Source organism: Erinaceus europaeus, chromosome 1, assembly GCF_950295315.1.
Source record: "Erinaceus europaeus chromosome 1, mEriEur2.1, whole genome shotgun sequence".
In the NCBI taxonomy this organism is placed as follows: domain Eukaryota; kingdom Metazoa; phylum Chordata; class Mammalia; order Eulipotyphla; family Erinaceidae; genus Erinaceus; species Erinaceus europaeus.
The window spans coordinates 200,517,635-200,530,355 of NC_080162.1; the positions used below are offsets into that span (position 1 = coordinate 200,517,635).

A 12,721-nucleotide genomic window follows, 5' to 3' on the forward strand; every position below is an offset into this window, starting at 1 on the left:
AGTCATGCTGGCCGAGCCTGAGTGGCTGTTGTGAAATGCTTGGTAGGCTAGTATGAGTTTGGAAGTGAGAACAAGTGGCTTAATGAAGATGGACCATTTTATTAGAGGTAAACCTATGTTTATTCTTAATAAAAATAAAAATAGAGGGCCAGGCAGTGATACACCTGGTTAAGCACACACATTACATGGTACAAGGACCCAGGTTCAAGCTCTTGGTCCCCACCTGCAGGGGGAAAACTTCACAAGTGGTCAAGCAGGGCTGTGGTATCTCTCTGTCTCTTTTCCTCTCTACTTCCCCTTCATTTTTCAGTTTCTCTCTTTCTCTAATAAATAAATACATATAAAAAAATAAATCTTTTAAAAAAGAAACATAAACAAGGTCTCACCTAGTAAACTTGCTGATGTTTGTAATTGCACATTAGGAGATGAAAACCAAAACCATTTTTTCATTTTACTCTTGACTTTAAAAAGGAGTAGGGGATTCTTTTTTTTTTTAAGATTTTATTTATTTGTTAATGAGAAAGATAGGAGGAAAGAGAGAAAGAACCAGACATCATTCTTGTTTGTGTGTTGTTTGGGATCAAACTCAGGACCTCATTCTTAAGAGTCCAGTGTTTTATCTACTACGCCACCTCCCGGACCACAAAAGGAGTAGAGGATTCTTGTAGGAAGTTTTAATATCTCATCTGATGGAGATTTAAAGTAAATCGTAATTCTTCCTCTGATGTTAACTGCTATTGGCAGTCAGGCTCCTTTCACAGAATACTTTGTTTTCATGTCATATTAAGTATCTTGCTTTACTTCTGTTTTTTTTTTTTCTAAGACAAAATATTGAGTGCACTATTTTTGACTTTTAAAACTCTCATCATATCTTGAAAATCTTTCTTTTCTAGTACATATTTTTAAAAATATGTGCTTGTGCTCATTGTTCTAGGGTACACTGCGGTTTATGAAGTCAGTTTTTGTTTAACTGACAGTGCTGGACTCAGGGCTTGATATCTTCATCTCTCTACATTTCAAGACTTCTTTGGGGATGAATTTCTAAAATGAAAATTGCTTTCTCAAAGGACAGGAGCTCTCAAAACTTGGATGATAAACTCTTTTGATTCCATCAGCTCAGATGACTAGCTACTATGAGGAGTACATGCTACTCTCTCCTCAGCTTCCTGTTGATAGAAAAGAAAAATGAAACGCCGTTTGCCAGTGATGTCCTCCTGTATCTAGAGGAGAGAGGAGATACTTTTGAAAAGAGCAGAGGTTTTAAAGTCAAACAGACCTGGGTTGGCTCTGGATGCTTCCAACTGGGTTCAGCTCAACAGACTGAGTACATATTACGTGCTTGGCACTCGGAAGCAAGTGAGAGTCGGATTGACACAGCCACCAGATGAAACTTTCACTGTACTGTAACTTGTCACAAGCTGTGACACAATTTACTTTGCCTCCATGCCACTCTTGTGTCAGGGGTAAGATTGCTTTTCTACTCTATTCTAAAAGTTGAATGACAAAAACAAATGAGAAAATATATGGAAAGTGCCTGGAACATGTTTTGTTCTTATTAAATCATAACATTTTCACTGGAATGCTTCATTGATTTGTGGTCTCTCTCTTTTTATTGATTTAATAATGATCAACAAGACCGTGGCCTCAGTTTTCTAATCTTGGCCTGATGTGAACAACTGAATTTGTTGACAGAGTTGTAAAAACACTTATTTTTATTTATTTATTTTTTTAGTAAATACATAAATCTTAAAAACAAATTGAGTCCTGGGCCGGGTGGTGGGTGCACCAGGTTAAGCGCGCATGTTACAATGTGCAGGGACCTGGGTTCAAGTCCTCAGTCCCCACCTGCAGGGGGAAAACTTTTTTTTTTTACTCTGATTTTTTTTTTAATTGGGGAATTAATGTTTTACATTCAGCAGCAAGTACAATAATTTGTACATGCATAAAATTCCCCAGTTTCCCGTATAACAATACAACCCCCACTAGGTCCTCTGAATCCTTGTTGGACCTGTATTTTCCCTCCCCCCCCCACCCCAGAGTCTTTTACTTTGGTGTGATATGCCAATTTCATTTCAGGTTCTACTTCTGTTTTCTTTTCTGATCTTGTTTTTCAACTTCTGCCTGAGAGTGAGATCATCCCATATTCATCCTTCTGTTTCTGACTTATTTCGCTTAACATGAATTTTTCAAGGTCCATCCAAGATGGGCTGAAAATGGTGAAGTCACCATTTTTTTATAGCTGAGTAGTATTCCATTGTGTGTATAGACCACAACTTGCTCAGCCACTCTTCTGTTGTTGGACCCCTGGGTTGCTTCCAGGTTTTGGCTACTACAAATTGTGCTACCAAGAACATATGTGTACACAGATCTTTTTGGATGGATATGTTGGGTTCCTTAGGATCTATCCCCAGGAGGGGAATTGCAGGGTCATACGGTAGGTCCATTTCTAGCCTTCTGAGAGTTCTCCAGACTGTTCTCCACAGAGGTTGGACCAATTGACATTCCCACCAGCAGTGCAGGAGGGTTCCTTTGACCCCACACCCTCTCCAGCATTTGCTGCTGTTACCTTTTCTGATGTGTGACATTCTCACAGGAGTGAAGTGATATCTCATTGTTGTCTTGATTTGCATTTCTCTGACAATCAGAGACTTGGAGCATTTTTTCATGTGTTTCTCGGCCTTTTGGCTCTCTTCTGTGGTGAATATTCTGTCCAATTCCTCCCCCCATTTTTGGATGGGGTTATTTGTTGTCTTGTTGTTGAGTCTGGTAAGCTCTTTATATATGTTGGTTATTAAACTCTTATCTGATGTATGGCATGTAAAGATCTTCTCCCATTCTGTGAGGGGTCTCTTGATTTGGGTAGTGGTTTCTTTTGCTGTGAAGAAGCTTTTTAATTTGATGTAGTCCCATAGGTTTATACTTGCCTTAGTCTTCCTTGTAATTGGATTCATTTCATTGAAAATGTCTTTAAAATTTATGCGGAAAAAAGTTCTTCCAATATTTTCCTCTAAGTATCTGATAGTTTCTGGTCTAACATCCAAGTCCTTGATCCACTTGGAATTTACTTTTGTATTTGGTGAAATACAGTGATTCAGCTTCATTCTTCTGCATGTTTCAACCCATTGTTTCCAACACCATTTGTTGAAGAGACTCTGCTTCCCCCATATAATAGTCTGGGCCCCTTTGTCAAAGATTAGATGTCCATACGTGTGGGGCCTCATTTCTGGGCTCTCAATTCTATTCCACTGGTCAGTGTGTCTGTTCATGTTCCAGTACCAAGCAGTTTTGATGACAATGGCCCTATAATATAGTTTGAGATCTGGCAGTGTGATGCCTCCGGTTCTGTTCTTTTTTCTCAAGATTGTTTTGGCAATTCTAGGTCTTTTCTGGTTCCAGATAAACATTTGTAGCATTTGTTCTATTCTCCTAAAAAATGTGCTTGGGATCTTGATGGGGATAGCATTAAATTTGTAGATGGCTCTGGGTAATATATTCATTTTGATGATGTTAATTCTTCCAACCCATGAGCATGGAATATCTTTCCACTTCTTTGTGTCTTTTTCAATGTCTTTGAGTAGTGACTCATAATTTTCAGTATACAAGTCTTTCACTTCTTTGGTTAGGTTTATTCCTAGATATTTTATTGTTTTTGTCGCTATAGAAAAAGGAACTGATTTCTGGATTTCAATTTCTTCTAACTTAGTGTTTGCATAGAGGAATGCCACTGACTTTTGAATGTTAATTTTATAGCCTGATACATTACTGTATTGCCTGATGATTTCCAAAAGCTTCTTGCTAGATTCCTTAGGTTTTTCCATGTATACTATCATGTCATCTGCAAATAAGGAGAGTTTGACTTCTTCTCTTCCAATCTGTATTCCTTTAATTCCTTGCTCCTGCCTGATTGCTATGGCAAGAACTTCCAACACTATGTTGAATAGTAATGGTGATAGTGAGCAGCCCTGTCTAGTACCTGATCTGAGGGGAAATGCTTCCAGTTTTTCACCATTGAGTATGATGTTGGCTGTAGGTTTGCTATATATAGACTCCACTATCTTCAGGAATTTTCCATCTATTCCTATTTTTTGTAGTGTTTTGATCATAAAGGGATGTTGTATTTTGTCAAAGGCTTTCTCTGCATCTATTGATATGACCATGTGGCTTTTGGTCTTGCTTTTGTTGATGTGGTGGATCACATTGATTGATTTACGTATATTAAACCAACCTTGCATGCCTGGGATAAACCCCACTTGGTCATGATGAACAATTTTTTTGATATACTGCTGTATCCGGTTGGCTAGAATTTTGTTCAATATTTTCGCATCTATGTTCATCAGAGATATTGGTCTGTAGTTTTCTTTTTTGGTTGTGTCCCTGTCTGCTTTTGGTATCAGGGTGATGTTGGCTTCATAGAAGCTGGCAGGGAGTATTCCAGTGTCTTCAATCTTCTGGAAGACTTTTAAAAGTAGAGGTATTAGTTCTTCTTTGAAAGTTTTGTAGAATTCATTTGTAAAACCATCTGGTCCAGGACTTTTATTTTTGGGAAGATTTTTGATAACTGTTTCAATTTCATTAGCTGTGATGGGCCTGTTCATGTTATCCACTTCCTCTTTACTTAGTTTTGGAAGTTGGTAGGTATCTAGGAAATCATTCATTTCTTCCAGGTTCTCTAACTTGGTGGCATATAGTTGTTCATAGAAGCCTCGCATGATATGTTGAATTTCTGCAGTGTCTGTTGTGATATCTCCTCTTTCATTTACTATCCGATTTATTTGGGTCTTCTCCCTTTTTTGTTTTGTGAGTCTGGCTAAAGGTTTGTCGATTTTGTTTACTCTTTCGAAGAACCAACATTTACTTTCATTGATCTTTTGTATGGTTTTCCTATTCTCAATGTTATTTATTTCTGCCCTAACTTTAGTGATTTCTGTCCTTCTGGTTGCTTTAGAGTTCCTTTGTTGTTCTTCTTCTAGGTCTTTAAGATGTGCAATCAGGCTGTTTATTTGTGCCTTTTCTTGTTTCCTAATGTGTGCTTGTATAGCTATGAACTTCCCTCTTAGGACTGCTTTAGCTGTGTCCCAAATATTTTGATAGCTTGTGTCTTCATTTTCATTGAACTCTCGAAACATTTTGATTTCTTCCTTGATTTCCTCTTTGACCCAGAAGTTGTTAAGAAGTGTACTGTTGAGCTTCCACATTTTGGTACTGTTACTAATCTTTTGTTGATTGTTAAGTGTTAGTTTAATTCCACTGTGGTCTGAGAAGATGCTTGGGATGATTTCAGTGCTCTTGAATAGGCTGATGTTGTCTTTGTGGCCTAACATATGGTCTATCCTTGAGAATGATCCATGGGGATTTGAGTAAAATGTGTATTCCAGTTTCTTGGGATGAATGACTCTGAAAATGTCCAATAGTTCTAGTTTATCTATTTCTTCATTTAGCTCCCTTATGTCTTTACTGATTTTCTTCCTGGATGATCTGTCAAGTTGAGAGAGTGGGGTGTTGAAGTCCCCTACTATGATTGTGTTACTGTTAATATATTGCTGTAGCTCTTTCAGTAGAAGTTTGATGTATTTAGATGGCTTCTCATGGGGTGCATAGATATTAATAATTGTTAAGTCCTCTTGATTGACTGATCCTCTGAGCATTAAGTAGTGTCCATTCCTATCTTTTTTAATCTTATGTATTTTAAAGTCTATCGTGTCAGATATGAGAATAGCTGTTCCTGCCCTTTTTTGTGGGCCATTGGCTTGAATGATAGTTTTCCATCCTTTCACTTTAAGTCTGTGTTTGTCTTGTTGAGTTAGGTGAGTTTCCTGTAGACAACATATTGTTGGGTTGTGTTTTCTGATCCATCTTCCTACTCTGTGTCTTTTAATAGGTGAATTCAGGCCATTCACATTTATTGATATCAAAGATTGAAGATATTTTAACGCCATTCTTGTAGAGTTTTAGAGTGTTTTGATATATGTTCTATTTGTGGTGGTCTGGTTGTTTATAGGAAACCTTTCAGAACTTCTTTCAAGGCAGGCTTGGTGATGGTTGCTTCCTTCAACTGTTTCTTGTCTGAGAAGGTTTTGATGCTTCCATCTAGTCTGAATGACAATCTAGCAGGATATAGTATTCTTGGCTGAAAGCCTTTCTCATTGAGCACTCGATAGATATCTTGCCATTCTCTTCTGGCCTGTAGTGTTTGTATGGAGAAGTCTGCTGCTAATCTTATGGGTTTTCCTTTGTAGGTGACTCTTTGTTTTTCTCTTGCAGCCTTGAGGATCCTTTCTTTATCCTTATTCCTTTCCAATCTAAGTATGACATGTCTTGGTGTCTTAGGTCTGGGTTAATTCTGTTTGGGACCCTCTGGGCCTCTTGAATCTTTATGTCTTTGGTGTTGTCTAGACTAGAGAAATTTTCAGCTATTATGGCCTGGAGAATGCTTTCTTCCTCCCCTTCTCTTTCTTCCTCTGGTAAGCCAATAATGCGTACATTGTTTCTTTTGAAGTCATCCCATTGGACTCTGTTGTTGTTTTCAGCATCTCTTAATCTCTTTTTGAGATCTCTTACTTCTTTTTTAGTTGTCTCTAATTCATCCTCAATCTTGCTAATTCTGTCTTCAGCCTCATTGATTCTATTCTCTCTGCCCTCTACTGCTTTCTGGAGTTCATCTATTTTGTTGCCCTGCTCTGATACTGTTTTAGCTTGTTCAGCTAGTTGCCTTCTTAGCTCAGCAATTTCAGCTTTCAGCTCTCTAATAACCATGAGATAATTAGAATTTTCTTCCATATTCTCATTTGTTGTTCCTGCAGTTCTGATTACAATTTTTTCAAATTCTTTACTCACTCCTGTTATTATTTCCTTAGCTAATGTTTGGATGTTGAACTCGTTGTTTTGTGCTTCGCCCTCTGGAGGACTTTTAGCTGGACTCTTGTCCTGGTTCGAGTCTCCATTATTTTTTCTTGTTGTTTTAACCATTTTATATAAGTTAAGAGGTTTTTCAATCCCTGAGTTGGAGTTCAGTGGTGTAAAAGCCTTTTTTTTTTTCCCCTGTAGGCTATGGTAGCCTGAGGGCTTTTAAACTATCAATAGGCTTCTTGGCTTAATCACTGACTCCTGACCAAGAGATAAAGCAGGGTGTGGCAGAGATAATCCAGTGGTTATGCAAAGAGACTTTCACAGCCCTTCAGCTATGCCACGGAGGTATAGGTCTTCTCCTGAGTTTCCCGGTTAGATCTCTGTGCCCTGGTGTCCCTCCCTGTTGCTGCTCCAGATTCTGAGGGTAGTAGCAATGGAGACCCAGAGTTGTACTTGGTGAGTCTCTGGGGAGTCCTTTCCTCCCTTCAGCTGTCCCCTTGTTGGTGGAGCAGACTGGAGGTGGTGTCTCCACTGACAAACTGTCGAACTGTTAGCAGTCACTTAATCTCTTCTTAGGCCCCTCTCTCCTCTCTGTCACCAGCCACGGGTGTTTGTACTCACGGGTGATTTACTGGGTTTCTGTGGTCATTCTAGTTCTGTCTTGTTTCGGTCCGGGTGGTCTCCTTTGGTATTCCTAGTTGATCCAGGAGAGTAGAGGAGAGGAGAGAAAGCGATCTGCTGCTCGTAGCTCCTCCTCCGGAAGTCGAATCTCCGTTTCAATAGTATTTTAATCCCTGAGTTGGGGCTCAGTGATTTAAAAGCCTCTTTTTTTTTTTTTTTCTTCTCTGTAGGCTATGGGAACCTGAGGGCTTCTAAACTATAAGTAGGCTTCTTAGCTTAATCACTGACTCCTGACCAAGAGATAAGGCAGGGTGTGGCAGAGATAGTCCAGTGGTTATGCAAAGAGACTTTCACAGCCCCACAGCTATGCCACCCAGGTATAGGTCTTCTCCTGAGTTTCCTGGTTAGATCTCTGTCCCCTGGTGTCCCTCCCTGCTGCTGCTCCAGATTCTGAGGGCAGTAGCAATGGAGACCCAGAGTTGCACTTGGTGAGTCTCCGGGAAGTCCTCTCCTCCCTTCAGCTGTCCCCTTGTTTGTGGAACAGACTAGAGGTGGTGTCTCAACTGATAAACCGCGGACTGTTACCAGCCACTTAGTCTCTCCCTAGGCTCTCTCTGTTACCAGCCATGTCTGTTTGCACTCACCAGTGATTTGGTGGGTTCCTGTAGTTGTTCTAGTCCTGTCTTGTTTCGGTCCCAGGTGGTCTCCTTTGGTATTCCTAGTTGATCTGGGAGAGGAGAGGAGAGGAGAGGAGAGGAGAGGAGAGGAGAGGAGAGGAGAGGAGAGGAGAGGAGAGGAGAGGAGAGGAGAGGAGAGGAGAGGAGAGAAACAGATCTGCAGCTGCTGTAGCCCCACCTCCGGAAGTCCCAAAACATTTATTCTTTTGGAAAAACTTTAATGGGTTTGAATGTGAAGATTATAGTCTCAACCCAGATTGATTTCAGAACTGTAGCTAATTCACAATATTACAGGGTCTGCTGGGAAGGAGGTCTGTTAAATGTTAATCTGGTTACAGGTAAATATTATCAATATTTAATCAACAAATACTGACTTTATTCCCATGTCATTCATTCTGCTAATATGTTACACTATAAATTATCAAATGTTGGGTTATGGGAAAAGTCATGATGCATTTTTTGCATAGAAAAGAAGAAAAATACATCATGGCTTTTCTAAAAAAAAAAAAATAAAACAACATAAACCAGTAGTTATGAGGAAGGCATTTTTGTATTTGTAAATATTGTATTATTTTATTATTATATTGTTAATATATGTATTTGTAAAAATATGTACTAGAAAAGAGGATTTTGCTTTGTAAAATACAAACTTTTACGTTATGTCAATGTACCAGTTAATTTATTGTCACTTTGATTCTGACACAAATATGATGCAGACTTATAGAGAAAATTTTAGATGTTTATAAAACTGCAAAAACCAAAGTATCTGTCACCTTATTACCCAAACATCACCATGATTAATGTTTTAAATGTATTTCAGACCATCTGTTTTATAAAATTGAGCTTTTATTTGTATTCAGTTTTATATCTTGCTTTTATTTATTTATTTATTTATTTATTTATTTATTTTTATTGAAGGATTAATGGTTAACAGTCCACAGTAAAATACAATAGTTTGTACATGATTTCTTGCTTTAGTATTTTATCACGTTCGACTTAATTTCCTTTGCTACTCAAATTCTCCACAGACTGTTTTGTATGGCATGCCACAACACCATGAGGATAAGCTGTAATCTACTCCACTCTCAATGAGATCTTTGTAAATATTCACTTGCTGTTACCCTTTAAGGACTTAATTGCTCTTAGGAGAACTTGGCCTGCAGGCCAGTTCAGCGCTGCCACCTCTCCACCTTGGTCCCTTCCCTGTTCTTCTAGTTCCCTGGACTGCAGCGTCTACTCCAGCCACGTGGCCCCATTTTGTTTCCTTGATCTCTCTTTGCCGGTGGCTCTTTTTCTTCTTGGATACCTTTATTCCCCAGAAGTTTTATTGTTTACCCGTCAGCTGACTGTTCAGATGTCTAGTCCTCAGAGTAGCCATCCCTGCCCCCTTAGACAGATCATTCTGCTCTGACTCGAGTTCTTAGAGCATCCATGCTTTTTCATCACAGTGGGAACTGCTTACCTATTGGCTGGCTCATGAGTCTTCTAGAAGGCGAGCTCCAGGAGAGCAGTTAGTGTATTTGCTTTGCCTCTTTTTTATTCCTAGCATATCAGTACATTTTTGAATAAATGAGTGAGTGGAGAAGAATGTTCAAACTAAATGTTCCCCATGCTGGGACATTCAAGCAGCTTCCAACTCTTGGTGTAGTAATTTGGTGAGAGTCTTATTTATGTTCTTTCTTCTGGGTGAATTCTCAGAAGTAGAATAACCGTGGCCCAAGAACTTACCCTTTTGCCCCTCTGCCTGACTGCCTTTGAGTCACCTGCACCAAATAAGGAACATCTGGAGAAAAAGAACTGAATGGGATCACACACACCTTGATGCTATCTGTGCGCACTGTTCACAGTCACAGTGGCTTGTGCCTGAGAATCAGAGTCAGGCAGTTTAGCAGTTTCATCTCCTCTGGCCGGAGACAGGGCACTGAGGCCTTTACCAGGGATTTGTCTAGTAGGGGAAAAAAAATCTCTTAAGACCATTTGGATTTTGCATTAAAGCAGGAAATACTGTGACTCGTTTATTTTATTATTTATGTATTTAACTGATTGATTTAATAATGATCCAAAAGAATGTAGGATAAGAGGGGTACAATTCCATACAATTCCCACTACCAGAGTTCCATATCCCATTGCCTCCATTGGAAGGTTTCTTGTTCTTTATCCCACTGAGAGCATGGACCCAGAATCATTGTGGGGTGCAGAAGATAGAAGTCTGGCTTCTCTAATTGCTTCTTCACTGGACACGGGCATGGGCAGATGGATCCATACTCCCTCCTGTTTCTACTTTTCTTTAAGGGTTTAGGGCTCTGGGGAGGTGATGTTCCAGGACACATTGGTGAGGCTGTCTGCCCAGGGAAGTCAGGTTGGCATCATGGTAGCACCTGCAACTTGGTGGCTGAATATCATTAAAATATAAAGCAGGGCAAATTGTTCAGTAATCAGGAACCTAAAGGTAAGAATATAGCAGATGAGATTTGGGGGTCTCCGTTTTGGAAAATGCTAGTAAGTCTATTTTAGGTATATTCCAAGGGGCCCATGACTTTACTAATTTTTTCCTTAGCTCAACAGCTGACGTGCAGGTGGGCTAAAGGTATTGTCTGGGAGATGGTGTCAGAGTAATTAATATTGTGAATCCAGTATTTCCTACATTAGTGTTCTATAAAATGGACCACCTTCTGGATACCTTTGTCATTTAAGAGAGATCTAAATTAATTTTCTTAAATTGGCCTTGGGTTTAGCATACAGACGTGTGAGTAATGCATTCTGATTTTAATTAATTAATGGTACTCGGTGGTGTTTGTGGATCACAATGATTCAAATATTTTAAACTTAAAGACAAGGGAACCTGTGTTTATCAAACATAACTGTGTGCAGAGTTCCATAAATCCATACATTGCAGTGACAGTGGGTACAACTGTATGGTCTCTGATTGATATCAATAGCATCTCATGACTTTTTAGTGCCTGCGAGGACAACCTTCATGGATAAACTGGTCATATTGTTTAAAGGCAGCAATCGTGTTTGGGTATTTATTGATAAAACCATGTGGCTGTAATCTTTTTGTCAATGAGCTGTATTACCTTGATTTGTGTGTTGAACCACCATTCCTACATCCCAGGGATGAATCCCACTTAGTCTTGATGGATGGTCCTCTTGATGTGTTGTTGAATTTGATTTACCATGATTTTTAGAGGAATATATATATATATATATATATATATATATATATATATATATATATCCGTTGTTAATCTGGAAGGTTAGTTTATAGGTTTTCTTTTTGTACAGCTCATTCCTGCTTTGAAGATAAAAGTGATATCGGGCCCATTCATTGTGTTTGGAAGTGTCAATCTCTCCTTCAATTTTTGAGGAAAGTTTGTGTAAAGTGGTAGTTAGTTCTTTGAAAATCTTATAAAATGTAATAATAAAGCCATCTTAGATTCAAGAAACTCAGAAAGTCCCAGGCCAATCTTAATCTGCTTTTTCAATATGCCAGCCCATTCTCCATAGTGCGTGTTGTTGTATTTTGGCGGCTACCATTCCTTGAATTCCACGAAAGGCATGGCTGTCCTCCCTGTGTACAGCCATAGTGAGGAGGAGCGTGCTGTACAAGATGATTTTCAGGCAGCACAGAAGATGGAGGAATGTGTTGGTTTTGGAGGCAACTAGTCTACTGGGCTTTCAGTTCGGACTTTACCATGTGCTCGTTCTGTAAGCCTTGGGCAGATACACATTTTGTTTCCTGTGTAATTGGTATAGTCACGAAGTCGGGATTAAGTACGTGGTGTAGGGTTTAGTGTATCCTAAGTATTCTGTTTGTTGGCTGTTTTCATCACACTGCCTAATTGCTCACACACATTGCCGTAGTGAAAGAGAAAGGGTCCACAAGGCAGACCATGATGAAATCCTTATCATATGAACAAAGTCTGACATCGTGCCTGAAACACACTGGGCTGCTTCTTTCTTCTCCTCTCCTCTCCTCTCCTCTCCTCTCCTCTCCTCTCCTCTCCTCTCCTCTCCTCTCCTCTCCTCTCCTCTCCTCTCCTCTCCTCTCCTCTCCCCCCTCCCCTCCCCTCCTCTCCCTTCCCCCTCCCCTCCCCTCCCCTCCCTTCCCCCTCCCCTCCCCTCCCTTTCCCCTCCCCTCCCCTCCCTTTCCCCTCCCCTCCCCCTCCCCTCCCCCTCCCCTCCCCTTTCCCTCCCCTCCCCTCTCCCTCCCCTCCACTCTCCTCTCCTCTCCTTTCCTTTTTAAAACTTTATTTGTTTAATTTGATAGGACAGAGAGAAATTGAGAGGGGGAATAGGGAAGGAGACAGAGACAGAGAGATACCTGTAACACTGCTTCACTGCTTGTGAAGGTTTCCCCCTGCAGGTGGGTCCTTGTGCATGGTCACAGGTGCACTTAACCAGGTGCCCCACCGTCCGGCCCCCATGAGCTGTTTCTTAATAAATGATGTGTGAGATTAATAACTAACAATGGAACAACAATCTCGTTTCCCCTGCCTGAGTTCTGATGATAGAGGAAGAGGGAGGCTGAGAGTCAATAGCAGTGTGTAGCTGATGGGGCTGTGGGAGGATGTCGT

The 12,721-nt window shown here is 40.1% G+C and overlaps 1 protein-coding gene across 4 annotated transcripts in view; it reads left to right on the top strand.

Moving 5' to 3' along the window:
* The window catches only part of ZFAT (zinc finger and AT-hook domain containing), a 236,474-nt gene that overhangs the window by 94,627 nt on the left and 129,126 nt on the right, over positions 1-12,721 (top strand). The gene's annotated exons all lie outside the window — the stretch shown is intronic.